Consider the following 15,167-nt stretch of genomic DNA (forward strand, 5'->3'; position numbering starts at 1 on the left):
ATGTTTTGCTAACTGGCATTTTGCTTTTTATTAAAAAAAATCAAAGTTGGACTTGAGTTAGAACATGTTTGCCATTTCTGTCTGGAAAATTGTCTAAATGTATGGTCACAAAGTAAAACAATTTGCAAGCAGGCAGATTACTGCAAATTTCAGTTTGTGATTGTATAACCTTAACTATTAGGGAAAAAAAGATGGTAGGATGTTTAACTGTTGCTAGGAACAGCAGAGGATCAATTGAATCATGAATGCTTCATTTCACTGTAATCTGGCATGGATGTTAACTAAATAAGCCTCTCCATTCAGTCAGATTTTAATCTTACTATTCTAATCAAAAAAAAAAACCAGAATAAAACAGTATGCAGTGCAACTGAATAGTATCTTAGAAGATGGGAGACAGAGGTAGGTTCTGTAGGGCACTAAGGATTGTTTGGGCATCCTGACTGTGACTAGTTAAAAGAAATTGACCAAGTGTTGACCTACTGCCTTCAATATAGTAATACGGTTTCCTGAGAAACAGTTCAGTCAATCAGTTTAAAGCAGTAAGTCATTTAGTAAAGCAGATGGTGCTGAAGATGTAAATCTGCCTACAAAACTCATTTTCTGTGTAAAATGATTGTGCCACCTTGTTTGCTGCAAGTTAAAAGGTTTAAAAATCTTCCTGTGTAAGAAAGGGGGAATAGTGGTTAACCTTGGTGTGGTTAACCTTCTAACCAGAAGAACTAATTCCATCAGGTACTAGATCAAAAGCTCCTCTAAATTACCGTTCACTTTTCAGCTGAAGCATGCACAAATTCAGCCTCTGTAAACATGAATGAAAACAAAGATCTGAGATAGTCTCATAACAGTTATTCTTGTAGTTTCTTTTAGTGAATGTTGGGAGATGTAGAGGCTGGGAGGAAAAAGAAAGTGAGAACATGGGCTCATGTTGGAATCAACAATTTGTTTGCATAAGAGCTGATTTCCTGAAAGGATAGTTAGACAGTCAGCAAAGACTGCTGTAGAAAGCAAGGCCGTAGCATATGTGAGTTGAACCTGTTAGTGGGGACCAGTTGACGCGTAAGTTTTATAGAATTTGCTGCTAACCATCAACATGCTTTACCTTTTGAGTCCTGCTGGATTTACTTCACTTAACCCAGGCTTCCCAGGAAGATTTCTATTCTGATAAGCAATAAGTTCATCTAACTGTTCTGCAGGGAAATAAAATCCCATCTTGCATGTTCAGTTCTGGCTATGATTGACTGGTTTCTGTTCATATTGACAGTAGCGTTGTTTCACAAGAGGTCCCTAGATCAAGGAAGTCAGTAGAGAGAATTCAGTTTCAAAGTAGACTAGATTTTGAATTTTTAAGAGGGGAATCAGTCCTGGAATCTATATGTAAGCATTTGTATCTAGCTGACAAAGATACTTTTATGCAGAACTGAAACATCTCTGTTAAATTTTGTGAAAGAGCTGGAGTATTTTCAGGATATATTTTGAGCTGAAATGTGTGTATGTGTGTGTGTATATATATGTATATATGCAACATATGTTTAGTATGCTAGTAAGTTTTCAACTAATAATACTTTATGTTTTTTGTGATACCATAAAGGAAAGACTAATCATATCACCAGTCAGTTCTTCATGGTAACTCTCTGTGGATATTGAATGTTAATACTGAATTTTAAAATAGGAAGAAAATCGTAGTTGCATTCTTACTTCGCTAGTACGTACAATGTACATATAATTAAGTTACAGTTCATCTTCTACAGGCCAGCCTTAAATTTCAGAACCTAAAGGTCTTTTTACAGTTATTTGAAAGAAAAAAAGAAAGTATTCTCCTTGTTCCTTCCTTCCCCCTTCCAAGTTAAAGGCTTAAATTAAAGCCTTGGTAGTTTTGTGATCAAGAAATGTACGGTTGTTCTTTGCTATGTTAATGTAATTTTATTTTAGATGCTATGAATACCTTGAGCATCCTAGGAAATATACCATCACTTTTAAATATGTCAGACATTAACTACTGGTAATTTGATATCTGTCTTCTGTGTTGGAACCAGACCTAGGTATCCGGTAGTAACCAGGGAAACAGCTGTTACTCAGTCAAAGCAAAAGCTTCCTGCTGAAAGTCTAATGTGTTTAGAAGAACCAGCTGAAAACCCGGTAGATCATATTTTGAATATGGTATATTTTCTTAGAAGTGTGAATACAGTAGATGCAATCTTCCTATTAATTTGATTGAGTTTTCATTTTTATTTTTATTTGTTGGCCTTTTTTATTTAGTGCAGTTACTGTGGTAAATAGACAGGACTTACAGATTGGCATCTAGACTAGAGAAATCATGGCTGTGGATAGATCATTTGGCCGTGAATGCAGAGAACGTCTATCAGACCAAATCCAGAATGACATTATTTCAAGGTATGTTAAACAATAAATAATATGTGTGGCTCCCAATTAATCACAGTATCTATAAACATTTGAAATGGAAACATCTGACTCGGTCTTGTAGTATCCCGCCTTCTGATGCTGCAGTTACTCTTTTACTATGACTATATAACACTAAGAAAATCTTTACTAGCCCTGCTGCTTGCTGCGTTTTTGGCTACTTGATCATACATTCCTCACACGCTGTTTATGTCAGCAAGGACCTCAATAGCTGAGGACATGCCTGGTCTGCACCAGAAGATATACAGCCTCAGCTGCTGCTTGTCCACCAAGTTGTGGCTACTCTCTGACTCTGTGGCGACTCAACTGATTGAGATCACGTGCATGTAATGCCATTTATTCAGTAACCCTCTTCAGCTTTACAGCATCTGTCCAGTTGTACAAAAGCCAGAATCAAAAGCAGTATTCAAGACTGCTTCATGGTCTTGGAAGAGGGAAATATTTTCTGGTTTCCTTTTTGCTGCTGAGTTGTAGGAGCCTTCCAAGGAAACCTCTAGAATCTGCTCAAACAGAAGATGAGGAACATGTATCCTAGTGGGAGCAAATGTCGACTGCTCAGGAGCCCAGAGTCCTGTATCCCCAGAGCCACTCTCCATGGGGCCCTGCTACTACTTAAGAATGCAGCCAAGTGGCAGAAGGTATTGGAAGGAAACACGGCAGGCTGTGCACTGAAGCTGTTTAGTCACCAGAAAATCTTAAAGTTAAAGAAGGCATAGCAGTGGCTATTAGACTATATATTATTGTAAAAACGACACTATTTAAGTCCTCCAACTCTTAGCATTTTGTGTTGCTTTTCACATTCAGTACCCTCCTCTTCTATCTGTTGGTTAGGGGTAGAGATATCCAGCGCTGCTCGACTGCAGTTAAGATTTAATTTTCTTCGTAACTCTACTTTTGTGTTGCTATTACCATTTTTCTTCTGTGATTTAATTCCTCTGAGCTAGCAGTCAAAATCTGCAGACTCTTCTCATAAGCTCCGCTGTCTGTGGTGTGACAAATTTCACACTTATGTCTGCTAAGGTAATTTGATTCTTTTTCTGTCCAGGTGGGGTTGGGGGCATATTCTGCCCACCTCCCATTTTATTTTTAGTTGAAGGAAAGGTTGCTCATTTTGCTCTGCTTTCTCCTTTGACAGGGAAACTTCATGTAGCACTTTAGGCATCCTGGTCACTCACATGTCCCAAGTCTGCATGTCTTTGAAGGATACCAAAAGTTAGAATTTTCTTTCAGAATCTTGGGTGGTTTCATTTGTAGCTGATCTTGGTGATTACACTTTCATACTTCAATCAAAAGATGAAAAACAGAGGTCTAGTTTGATAGTCTACTGTCCTCTGTAACAGCTTAACTCATAATGACATGGATAATCCAAATCATAGAAAATGCCAGTTACTCAGTGAATATCCTTTTGCTTCCCTTGTTTTTGCAGTGCCTTTGCTGTTTTCTTAGATTGATCTTCTTCTCAACTGAATGAAGTGATGCTTTTTGTTCAACTAATTCCCGTTTATCACCTTCCTGTAATCAGAAAATGTGATTGTGCTGCATGAGTAGCAAATATATTACATTGATTTATGGCCTGACGAAGAGCAGTAACGTTGTTAATGGTACGTGACCTGGATAGCACCACTGTTTGAAAGCCTAAAGCAGCATAGGTTTGTCATTTAATATCAGTAATGCTTTGTGATATGCTGATTTTAGTAACCTTTGGGGGAGTCTGCTGGAAGTTTTGGGTTTTTTTCTTGTAGCTGTTGTTCAGATTGAACAAAGTAACAATGTTTAGTTAATAGTGTATCTATCACATTTTTTATAAAATTCTAAACCTAGATGTACCCATCAAATTTCTCATAACCACATGTCTAAATGAGTAAATGTTCTGTGTTTACATTTTAATGTATTACCCAGAGAGGAAACTTACACTTCTAACTAAAACCTTACTGTATTTTAAGGCATTTTTAAGTAACTCTTCTGCCTTCAATGTGAGTATATAACTCCATATCTCTTTAACAAGAGATGTACATGAATTACAGATAGGAGAGAATCTATAAAATCCCCAAGGGCCAACTAGGGATGTAAATATTTCAACACCTCTGGCTCATTTAGAGCTAACACAGTGAAGGGTGACTCATAATGACTAGGCTGTAGGGAGTTCTGGAAGTTTGAGATACACCTTCAGGCAATCAAGCTTTGCATCTAATTGCTCCTTCAAAGAAGGAAAAAATCTGCCTATTTTAGCTTTATGGGCTGTACATAAAAGGTGCACTGGAGAAAGTGTAATGTGTGAAACAGGCCTGTTTTATGCACGTTTCCACCTTGGTGAGTTTTCAGCTTGATAGAAACTAGAGGTACAAGGTGAAAGAAGAATGTTCCCTCTCCTCAGGGAGACGTCTACGTTATAGGTTTGAGGTCTTTCTGTGTAGTAGAAAAAATGGAAGCTATGTGTTTGGTTGAGAAATTGTTAAGACAGCAAAGTAATGTTCCTCTTTCAGCAGTAATCTAGTTACTCTTACTTGTTCTCTTGGCATTCACTTCTCTGCCAGTGGTTAGTTTGTTAAAATAAGGATTTCTCCATGTACTTCAAACTGGCCGTAGTCTGTCTAGGACCTAATTCCTGCGCATCAGGGACTCTTTTCTGAATATCTTTTTCCTGTTTCAGATATTAAGTATTGAAGTAGCCTGACTGGTATTTCATCTTCTTAATAGTTTTGTCAGAACAATATATATAATTCATAGCAGAATTCAGGACAGGAGGAGTTGTGAGCATCTGATGAGGAGATGAGATTACCCAAGTGATAATAATATGCATAGGAGAATGTGACCTGGCTATATTTCTGCATGGAGCTATGTTTCAGCTCTAATCCAGCATGATGAAAGTATTTGTGGAGCTGTCTCCAATATCTTGATGACTATCAAATTGAAGGGATTTGGTGTCAGAACCTTCTCCTGAAAGCTAGCACTTGCTTTCTCCATTCACTCACTGGCAAATGTTTTTTTCAGCCTTGTACTCTGACTCATTCTTTCATGTAGATAATTTATATGCACAATTTACTGTAATATCTCGGCTTGTTAAATATTCCTATTAACAGTGTTGGACAGCAGGTCTAATTTTTTATTTTAAATGTTCATTTGAGATTACGCTTTCAGGTTTAGAATGTTCAATATCATCAAAATGCTTTTCTCAAAGTAAAGCAAAAATTCTGAAGTCTGTATATAACTCTCCCTCATCCGTTTGAATTCTTCCTTGTTTAAACTCCCAGCAGATATCTTCTACCCCATCAAATACATACAGAATCAATGAAATACGTAAGCACTTTAGTAGCCAAGTATGTTCAACTTAATAACACTTTCTTTTAAATGTATGGTGGTTTGCCTCAATACGTTTTCCACACACTCTGGGAGGGGGCAAGGGGAGGAATTAATCTAGAATTTCAACTTATATTTTTTCATAAGTGTCTGGGAAAAGGTACTATTTGCCAATTACATTAATATTTTAGTTTAATCAATAAAAACCGTTGTCACAATTCCTGCCTCTATTTTTTGCTCAGAGAAGGAAGAATGTAATACATCACCCTGGGACCAGGTATGCATGCTAAATAATTGAAGATTTGGGAGTTTGATGCTAATAATGTGCTTTTGGAATTGCAGTAATTACCATTTCTGCCCTAAAAGTTTCATCTTTCATTCTGATATAGCTAGCACTCCTGCTTCACAAAATACACTTTCCATTGGGCGGGATTTTTTTTTCTATAAGCTGCCTAAAGAAAAATTAAATTTTGCATATTCCTTTAATTCAGTCTTCAATTTTCCAGTTTTTGTGTGTGACCCCTGGGGTACATATTAATACCCCATGTTAATGGATATTAATATGAAGAATTTTGAGACTATTAATCCGTAAGCTCTTAGATTTTTGTGGCTTGAGCAAGGATAAATATTTCAGGCTTTCTTTTTGTCAGAACTGAGTAAGCAATCTAAACCCTGCTGAGCAAGTTGCTTTTTACTACATAATATGGCACAAATTATTAATTTGTATCTCGCCATTTCTTAGCATTTATTGGCAAGGTCTCTAAATGAGACCAAATTCAGATTTAGCCTTGGAGTCCATAATGATGAGTATATTCAGAGATACACCATGTCTGCTTCTGGTCCTTGGGTTCTCCCAATACCAAGCAGCAAATACTTTCTAGAAAATACAGGAGTTAGAAAGCTCCTGTAGGTTTTTTTGACAGATTTTTGAGAAGCAGTAACTCCAATAGGTTACCTGGGAAGCAGAACGTTACTTCTGCGATGATAGTACTTTTGGATTTTCATATTTTGTTGGGGCTTCTTTTTAAGCTTTCTGTATGTTCTCTTCATCCTAAACAGCAAATAAGCACCACTGTCTGAGACCTCTGAAGGCAAAAGTCATCATCTTATGTTGCTTAGCCATGGGCTCAGCTCTCCATGTAAGAAAGCATAATGATGACTTCTGCTTTTTAGAACTAATATTTACTTTGTGTTTAGCTGAAACTCTGAGGATGTTTCCTCTGTGCAGCGGGCTGTGATGTATGTTTGCCTGAGATAGCTCAGGAATGAAAGCGATATACCTCCGTCAGTGCTGTGGCTGTGCCGCTATTGGCCACATTTGAACCACTGGAGTGACAGGTTTGGGCATTGTGGCAGGTATGTTTTGCTGGGTAACCTGGGCACTCAAACTTCTGATTTTGTGCAAGTTTCCAGACATGAAAGAGAATCTTTTCTCTTTCATATATTGCACTCTTATGTGCGCTAGTACCTTGCAGAAGGGAATAAAAAGAGGAGGGGAAGATGAACAGAGAAGACCCTCTGCTTCATCTTTCTCTTAAGGGTTTTATATATTCTCTCCAAGAGAGAAAGAACCTTACTTGGGCTGATATGCTATCGTCAAGAGTTGAAAGAGAATACCAGTTCTTGGTGGTGAGTTTCATTTGTTGTGGACCTTGAATTACTTTACACTGGGAGGTGGAGAGAGATGGGTTGTAAACTTTTCAGGATGTTTTTCTCTTTTTGGAAACTGCCTAGCCAGTTGTTGTTAGGAGTTTGGTATAAAATATAATGCCTTTATGCTGATTTGCATATAAAACCGATGTTCAGTGCTGTAATTGTGTTCTTCAACACATTTGCATTCACAGTGTTGGGAAAAGGTTTGTAAAACCATGTGAATAAATCTTAAAAGTGCTCCCAGCAAGCAGAGGAGAGGTTCTGTTCCCTCTGTTTTGTTCGCAGAGGTCAGTCAAGAACATATGTCCTGAATAATACAGCGTAGCTGGTTAGTTGCTAAGGCTTTGGAGTCTCTCTTTTTTTGCTCCTCTCGCTTCATTTGGGCTACAACAACCTGCACCAAAGTATACACTGTGCACATAATTTGAAATCTTGCTTATGTCCTTTCTTAACTGCTGCTGTCTGTTGGGCCATTCTTATGGAGGGTGAGGATGGTGTTATTTGGTACAGTTCTTCTTTGTGCCTGATGCTTTATACACACATGAAGGAACATGCATTCCTGGGCTTGTACCATATCTAGAATATGGGGCCTCAGAACCCATTTGAACCATAGGGCATTACTCTCATTAAATAATCACTTTAAGCTGTGGGAATTGCATAGCACTGTGAAATCTTAGTCCTATTTGTAAAAATGCTGTAGGTGACCTTTTCAGTCTCCCACTGCTCCTTTCAAGCTGGAACTTCTTCAGCCCTCTGTTGTTCTGTAGATGAGAGTGCTGTTCTCTTTAAGCTGTTTTCTGATTGTGAGGCTGCAAATCAAGCTGTTGGATACTAAAGTATCAAATGTTGAAATGGAGGTGAATCATTTCCACTGTCTTTATCTGTATCTACTGATTCAGCAGTGTACTTTGAGATTTCAGGCACATTTGTGAGCCTTAATCTTTCTTTGATAAATTCCTAATGATGGCCTCTTCATAAATAATACATTTCTAAATGTTTTTAATGTTTCTCCCTTATCAGTCTCCAGTAGCTTCCTCAGAAGAGAAGCCAGGCTTGCAGCTGATCTCCCTATTTTACTTTATTTCTTTCTTGTAAGAAACATATCTAGCTCCTTCTAGTCCTCTTGCAATACACCCTTGTTAGTTGACGTGTCACAGATCTCAAAATGCTTTAATAATTTCCTTGGTACAATTCTGAAGCAGCATAAACAAAAGGGATTTTCTGCCTAGCATCCTGAATGGGTGAACTAATGGAGTCACTCTGTGCATTTATAAGACCTTTTTGACCTCTCTTTGAAATGCCTTTGAATATTTTATACAAACAGTTTGGGAGTTACTAGATAATATTAGCAAGTCAGAGATCTGGAGGAATTGCTACCAAAATGTATAAGGTTTGATTGCTGTAATTGTTTGCATAATAAAGTATAAACCAATGCTTTCCAGGTTTTAAACCTCAAAACTTAGTTTTGAGCTTATGATGATCTTGCAAATGCATGAAAATCACTATGCAGTGTGAAATACAAATTAATGTATATATGGCAGTGAATCTTTTGCAATATATGAAATTGCCTTAAGAGCGTGCCTAGTGAATTCAGCCCTTTGGAGGAAAGTCGTGCCAGCAGTTGAATTTTCAGGAGTCATAATTCCATTGAAAAGTACTCTCTACCACGCAGGCATGCTGCTTCCCTGAGACCCATAAGGAGGAAACAACATTAATTCTGAAATCAGCAGATTCCCAAGGCGGCTAATTATGCAGAAATCCACCTATCAGATGAAAACGGCAAAATAGCTGCCTACAGCAGGGGAAGAAGTAATATTTGAAGCAATCAGGAGGAAAGCCAAAAGACCTGTGCTGCTTTGAGTTTGGCCTGCCTAATATAAATGCAGTTAGATGAAGCAGGAAGCAGTTGAAGGTGGTTATTTCTTACAGACTAGGTTTTGGACTGCATAATATGATCTCGCCTCTCACTTATTAAAAATATTTTTGATTTTCTCAAAGCGTGTCATTTTTCCTGGGTTTTTTGGGTTTTTTTTTTTTTTTTGGTGGCAGAAATTTTGTGCTGGAATAGCGTTTTCCCCTTTCCCTCTATGTGAATTTCAGGGCTACAGAATAGAATAACTTTCCAAACTGTTTAACGTAAGCATATTGTCAGAAGTTCTCCATTCATTCTTTTAAAAATGGAAAAGCACAGGAATCATTCTTCTTTGGAGAGGGCCACAGAAATATCCTCTCACACTTCAGATTCTGCTTGTGTCTGTGTTTACACCAGATGGCTCTGACTCAGTTGGCTGGGTTGGCATTGTAGTGGAAATAGTTCTGCTGTACTTCATATAGCTTTATTTACTGTCTCATTAATTTTAACTTTTCCAGAAGTTTTCCCTATTCAGACGCCATTAGGGCTAGATTTCACGCTGTGTTAAGAATTTTAAATAACCAGGCAGAGTCTTGTCATACTAGAGGAGTAAAACATGTATTTGTTAGACTGACTGAAGTACAGTTACTCAATTAAATTTTTTGTCATCTTGAAAATGGCGATTTTTGTTCTGTTGCCTCAACTTACATTGATTGCTTATTTAAAAATTGTGACTGATATGGTCAGCCAAAATTGTCAGAGGGCAAAGATTGATTTATAGTGTATTCTAAATAAATAAATAAGCATTCTAGATGACTCAAGCTATGTTCTTTTATTTTTCTTACTACATCTGCAATTAGCAGCCTGTGTTGTGTGTATTTATATGCTGGTTTTGACCTTTCATCCTATTGCATGTTCTGCAGGTGCAGACACTTATTTTGACAGAGTGGCGCCACCATTTGTCACTGAGCAAAACCTGCAAAAGAATCTGAATGATTTGTAGTACATAGGTTGATTATCTGTCCTTCAGAAACCTTCTGAAGAAAGCTAAACAGCACCTTATTTATTGTTGCAAACAACAAAAAGCCTGTTGTACTAAACTGCTGCTGATGTTTGAAGAGAGTTCTCCCCTGCCCCCCCGCCATGATTTGAAGTACACTCATTTCCTTGAGGTTGTTGCTGGCAAAGGTTTTTCCTCACCACTTGATTTTTTTTTCCTCCAGTTACCTCTTGTTCTTGATTTTTCTCTGACTTCTATAGTAGCGTGGCCATAGCATCTTGAGTACACACTTCGCAAAGTAAAATTGAGTCTAGTATCTCCAACTGAGATTGTAGTATCTGTAGTATCTCTAGTATCTTCCACTGAGGAAACAGTGAATTATCAACAGGATTTTCAAATTGTCAATTAGTGTTGCTTGCAGACAGACTGATCTGCTATGAATTTCAAAGGTACAACCTAGCCCAGGCCTGACTTAAGAGTACAAGGAAAACAGCTCTGTGAATAGGAGCTGTAGTATACCTACCTTACACATCAGGTTAAGTAGAATCCACAGGCATCTTTTACAACATTCCCCATTTTTCCAAGTAGCTTAAGTATCAGTGAAGAGAATGATCCCTGCCTCTTCAGTGCCACTGTTCTCTCTGGAAACTCCTAAGGTGACATTCCTTTTCACTTGGTTAAGGAAAGCATTAACTGCATTAAATTGACTTTGTTTCCTGACTTGCAATAGAAAAAAAATTGTTGGGGAGCTGGGGAAGGGAAAGGTCGTGAGAGAGGGCTGGTTATTTTACTCCCTTCTCCCTTTGGTTTTTGGCAGCGTGTGCAGATATGGTTCGGATCATTTGCGTTTAGAAACTTTAGGCTCATTTTTCATTTGTGAAGAAAGTTAAAACTTTATGTATAACTATACTAGGAGGGTTAGAGAGTCTCGACCTAGTAAATCATTTTTCTCAATGAAAAGGGCCTAAATTCAGTAGGTGGGGGAGATGTTCATCAGGAGAGTCTAACAGAAGAACCACTTGCAAGTAATTTTTTTCTTCTTCTTGCCTAATGCGATCAGTAATTCTGAATGGGATGAACAGTAGCAGCAGCTGTGGGTAAAGGTGTCACAGAAGCCCGTATATAAGAACATCATCTACTAGGTTCCGAGCAAGTCTCTAACATGAACTTCTAGGTGTTCTTCAGGAGCCTTTGCATACTTAACGGTCCAACATTTTTAGAAATATATATGTAAGAGTGGTAGGTCAAGTTATATCAAACGCAGCAGATGGCTTAATTTAATTACGTTTAAAGTAGGTTTGAGTGTTCCACTTTACTTTGCATTTTGTAATTCTGGGGATGTCTTTACTGTAGTTAAGATGGGAGAAATAATTGAAAGTCACTGCACGCTGGCTGTCAGGATGGATTTCCACCTGCTTGGATGGTTTCTGCTGCCTGAGCTGCAAGCTTTATTTCTGAAGGAAAATAACTAAACTAGAGACATTGTGGACACTTGCACTTCTTTGGTAACTGCTTTTTTTCCTAGCTATTTATATCAGGCCCCAAAAGATTGCAGTTATCAGTTAAATCAAACTTTTCAAACTGGTAGCTAGCATTGGGTATGCCTTTCTGCACCTGCATACTTTCTGTACCTAGAACTTTTGGTTCTTGCTAAGGTAAAGAGGGTAGTGATGATCTCATTACCCATAAAAAATCAAACGTATTTTAAGTAGTCTCCTTAAATACAGACTTAGGTGTCCAACTTTAGACAGTTGGCTCTAATTGTTGGCCTTGCAGTCTGAATAAAGATAAGCAAAACAAAAGCAAGGAGTTAGGAAAGGGAGCAAGATACCAACAGGACTGATGGTTTTGCTGGGTATTTGTGTGCACAATGCTTTCTTAGTTGATGTTAATTACTTAACATTTTTGGATACTGCAAAAAAAGCGTGCCTTCTGGGGGATCTGCATTCATCATGGCTTGACTGAAGAAGATTAATGGCGTTATTCTGGCCAGGTCGTTTTTATTGCCATTCTGCAAAGGGCGGAAAATTCAAACCGCACAAAGTACCAAAAGTCACTGGTGTGAAACGCTAGTTTTACTTGAACAATGTTGAATGCGCATAATGGGAATTGAAAAGATACCTCTCTAGGAAATTATGGGTGATTCCTTCTGGAGATGTGCCTATTTTAATGAAAGCTTGTATTCTAATAGTGTGGAATCTTAGCAGGACTTCTTTTTTATTTTCAGGTGTAGTATCTCAAAAAATCTGGCATTCTTCCCTTAAATCCTAATCCTCTTGATTGAATTTATCCTTCTGTAGTTGTAGCCCATCAGAGAAGGAAAAATAAAGCCTATTTCATATGGTTGCTTCAGGTATTTCTGCAGTGTTGCTTTCTCTAGTAAAATTATATGTAAAAGTTTTTAGCTTGTGTTCATATTAAAAGTAAAGACAGGTGAGCAAATAAACTGTGCCCCCATAGCCTTTTAATGAGCACTGTTCTTTGAAAAGCAGTTTTCATTACGAATTGTATCTGCTTAAAACATCATTCCTTTCTGTTTACAACGTTACATAAAAAAGTAAATAGAATTAACTATTTACATTAACTGCTAGCTTATCTTTTGCTATTTTTGCTTGGAAAATTGGAATCTCTTACGTTCTTGGTGAAGAATCAGCAAGAAGGGGTTAGAGTTTTTAAGATTATGGTGCTACTTGTGAAGAGCTCAGCGCTGCCTTCCACTCTGTGACAGTTCATTACAACCCTTACTGATGACGATCTGGTGTAGGCAAGTGCAAGAACAGTAGCTTTGTCCTAGGGGCAGATGGAAGTTCCTATGTTCAGGCGAAACCTCCATGCAGGGTGCTGACTTGCTGTAGCTGTCCTACAGCTGGCTTAAATGAAAGGCTGCCCCTCTTGAAGAAGAGCTTACAGGTGAAGTTCATCTTTCTAGAGTATTTGAAAATAGTTAAAGTTAGGAATCTTTCCATTGGATCCAGCTGGATTCAGGGTCCAGCTGTTTGTCTAGTTTTGTAGCACTGTGCCTCTGTTTCAGTGAAGCCAACTAACACTAGCTGGAGAATTTGTTCTTTCATTTTTTTAAAGAAATGCTTTGGTGGCGGGGAGGGAGGGGTCGAACAAGCCAGAAACGTTCTTAAGCACATGATCAAGACACGTCATTTGTAAGACGTACAAATTTGAAGCAAGTGTGTGGTGGCTTCAGGAGATATGAGGCTGAACATTCATTTTTTGCCTATGTATATGGTTCTATGTATTATTGTAGTGAAAAGTATTACCTGTATTTGCATGTATTTTGCCAGGTAGGAGGTATTGCAACAAAATTGATTTGTTGATTGTGGAAATGAATTGTGTGATTAAAATACAAACTGCTTATAATGACTAGAATAAAGGAGATTATTTATAATGAAGCTTTAAAAAGGGAAAGACTTTTTAATGTAATGTCCGTAGTTGAATTCATTAAACTGTGAAGGCTAATTCCTTGCTTTCCAAGAAGTTTTCTCTACAAAATTTATCTCATGCTTTTTTCTTTTTTTTTTAAGTCTGGTTTTTAGTTTTAAATGCCCTTTCATCCTCAGTCAAATTTGTTACAGGTGTAGAAACAATTCTCAGTGCCGTTTCAATGGTGTAGAGAAAATGAGACCCTGAAAATTTTGGTTTGCGTTTAACAGTGGTAGATGGCCAAACTGCCAAGGCAAACAGCTATGTTTCCCCATGTGAGACCAGATTCCATTATGCTATGTGCAGTGAGTCATACAGGACCAGACACACTATTCTAGAGTGAAAATTATATCATAGTGATGTTAGAACCAGTGGAGGAAGTAAGTTTGGTGCCTGCTTCAATTATACATCTGACAGTAGGACTTCCAAACTGCTAATCAGCTTGCTGCTGTGTATCTTCCACCTTAAGAAGCCTGTGGAAAGTATTTATGGAGAGCATCTGGCTTCTTGTTTCTCTGTTGTATGGTGCTTATCTATTCAGTATACTAAGAAATCTCTTCTACTTAATACCTGCTTATTTCTTTTAACCACTCTTGCCTCAACAGCTCAAGGTGTGGAGTCTATCATGCTGTTGATGACATCTTGTGCTCGTAAGTCAGCTTTGAACAGCGGCCCTCAATGATTCAATCTGAATTAATCAGGTCTGGATCTTGTGCTGTGCAAAGCTGTGGAGCAGGTTTAGAAAACCAATGAAGCCTGAAAGCAGCCAGATTTGTTGGTCAAATTTAATGGTAGCAGTGTTGTAAAAAAATAGACCAATTACAAATGTGAGTTAGGTATTTTCACAGAAAAGGGACTTACTATTTTCTTCCCTCCTCTATTTTTAAGGAGCAAATAATTCCCTTGCTGTCACTTCTGTTGATAGCATACAGCTTACTTCTCTGGACGTTGTGGCTCTGTAGATTTAATTGAACTTTTTATTACAGTTATATCACAAATCCAGTCACGCTTACTGAGAGAGTAGTTTGAAGATCAACTTTTAGCTCCTGTCATGTCACTTTTTTATTTTGGCTGATTTTTCTGCTGGTTCAGTGAATCATCTGTAATGATCACTGAGTCTCTGTTGGTACTCTTGCCAGCCCAAAAAAGAGGCCGAAGCACAAACACGCAGTCAGAAAAGATGGAAGACGAAGAGGGGGCAGTGAGCTCAGCCTTCTCCTAGAAACTTATACTGACAGTGGCCCTGGTTATAGCAAAGCTGAAATATAAAGCACGATAGCCATGCTTCTGCTTATCCTTAGTGACATGTTTCTGCCCCTTTGCTTGTGCTTGCATTTGTGTGATTGTTACAGAATAAGCTAGTTTAGGGAATAGACTAGGCTGAAAATTAACAGTTTTAGTTTTTCCTGTCATTTGGTTTTCAGGCAGATCTTCCTATACCAGTTCACATACTCATAAATTATCAATGCCAGCAAAAGGGAGGAGGCAGGGTTATGGCAGTCCTCATAACCT

General features: G+C 38.0%; 1 protein-coding gene across 4 annotated transcripts in view; it reads left to right on the top strand.

Annotated features, from left to right (window-relative positions):
- The window catches only part of STK39 (serine/threonine kinase 39), a 148,136-nt gene that overhangs the window by 126,836 nt on the left and 6,133 nt on the right, over positions 1 to 15,167 (top strand). The gene's annotated exons all lie outside the window — the stretch shown is intronic.

The sequence above is a fragment of the Struthio camelus genome, chromosome 6 (assembly GCF_040807025.1).
Source record: "Struthio camelus isolate bStrCam1 chromosome 6, bStrCam1.hap1, whole genome shotgun sequence".
Taxonomy (NCBI): Eukaryota; Metazoa; Chordata; class Aves; order Struthioniformes; family Struthionidae; genus Struthio; species Struthio camelus.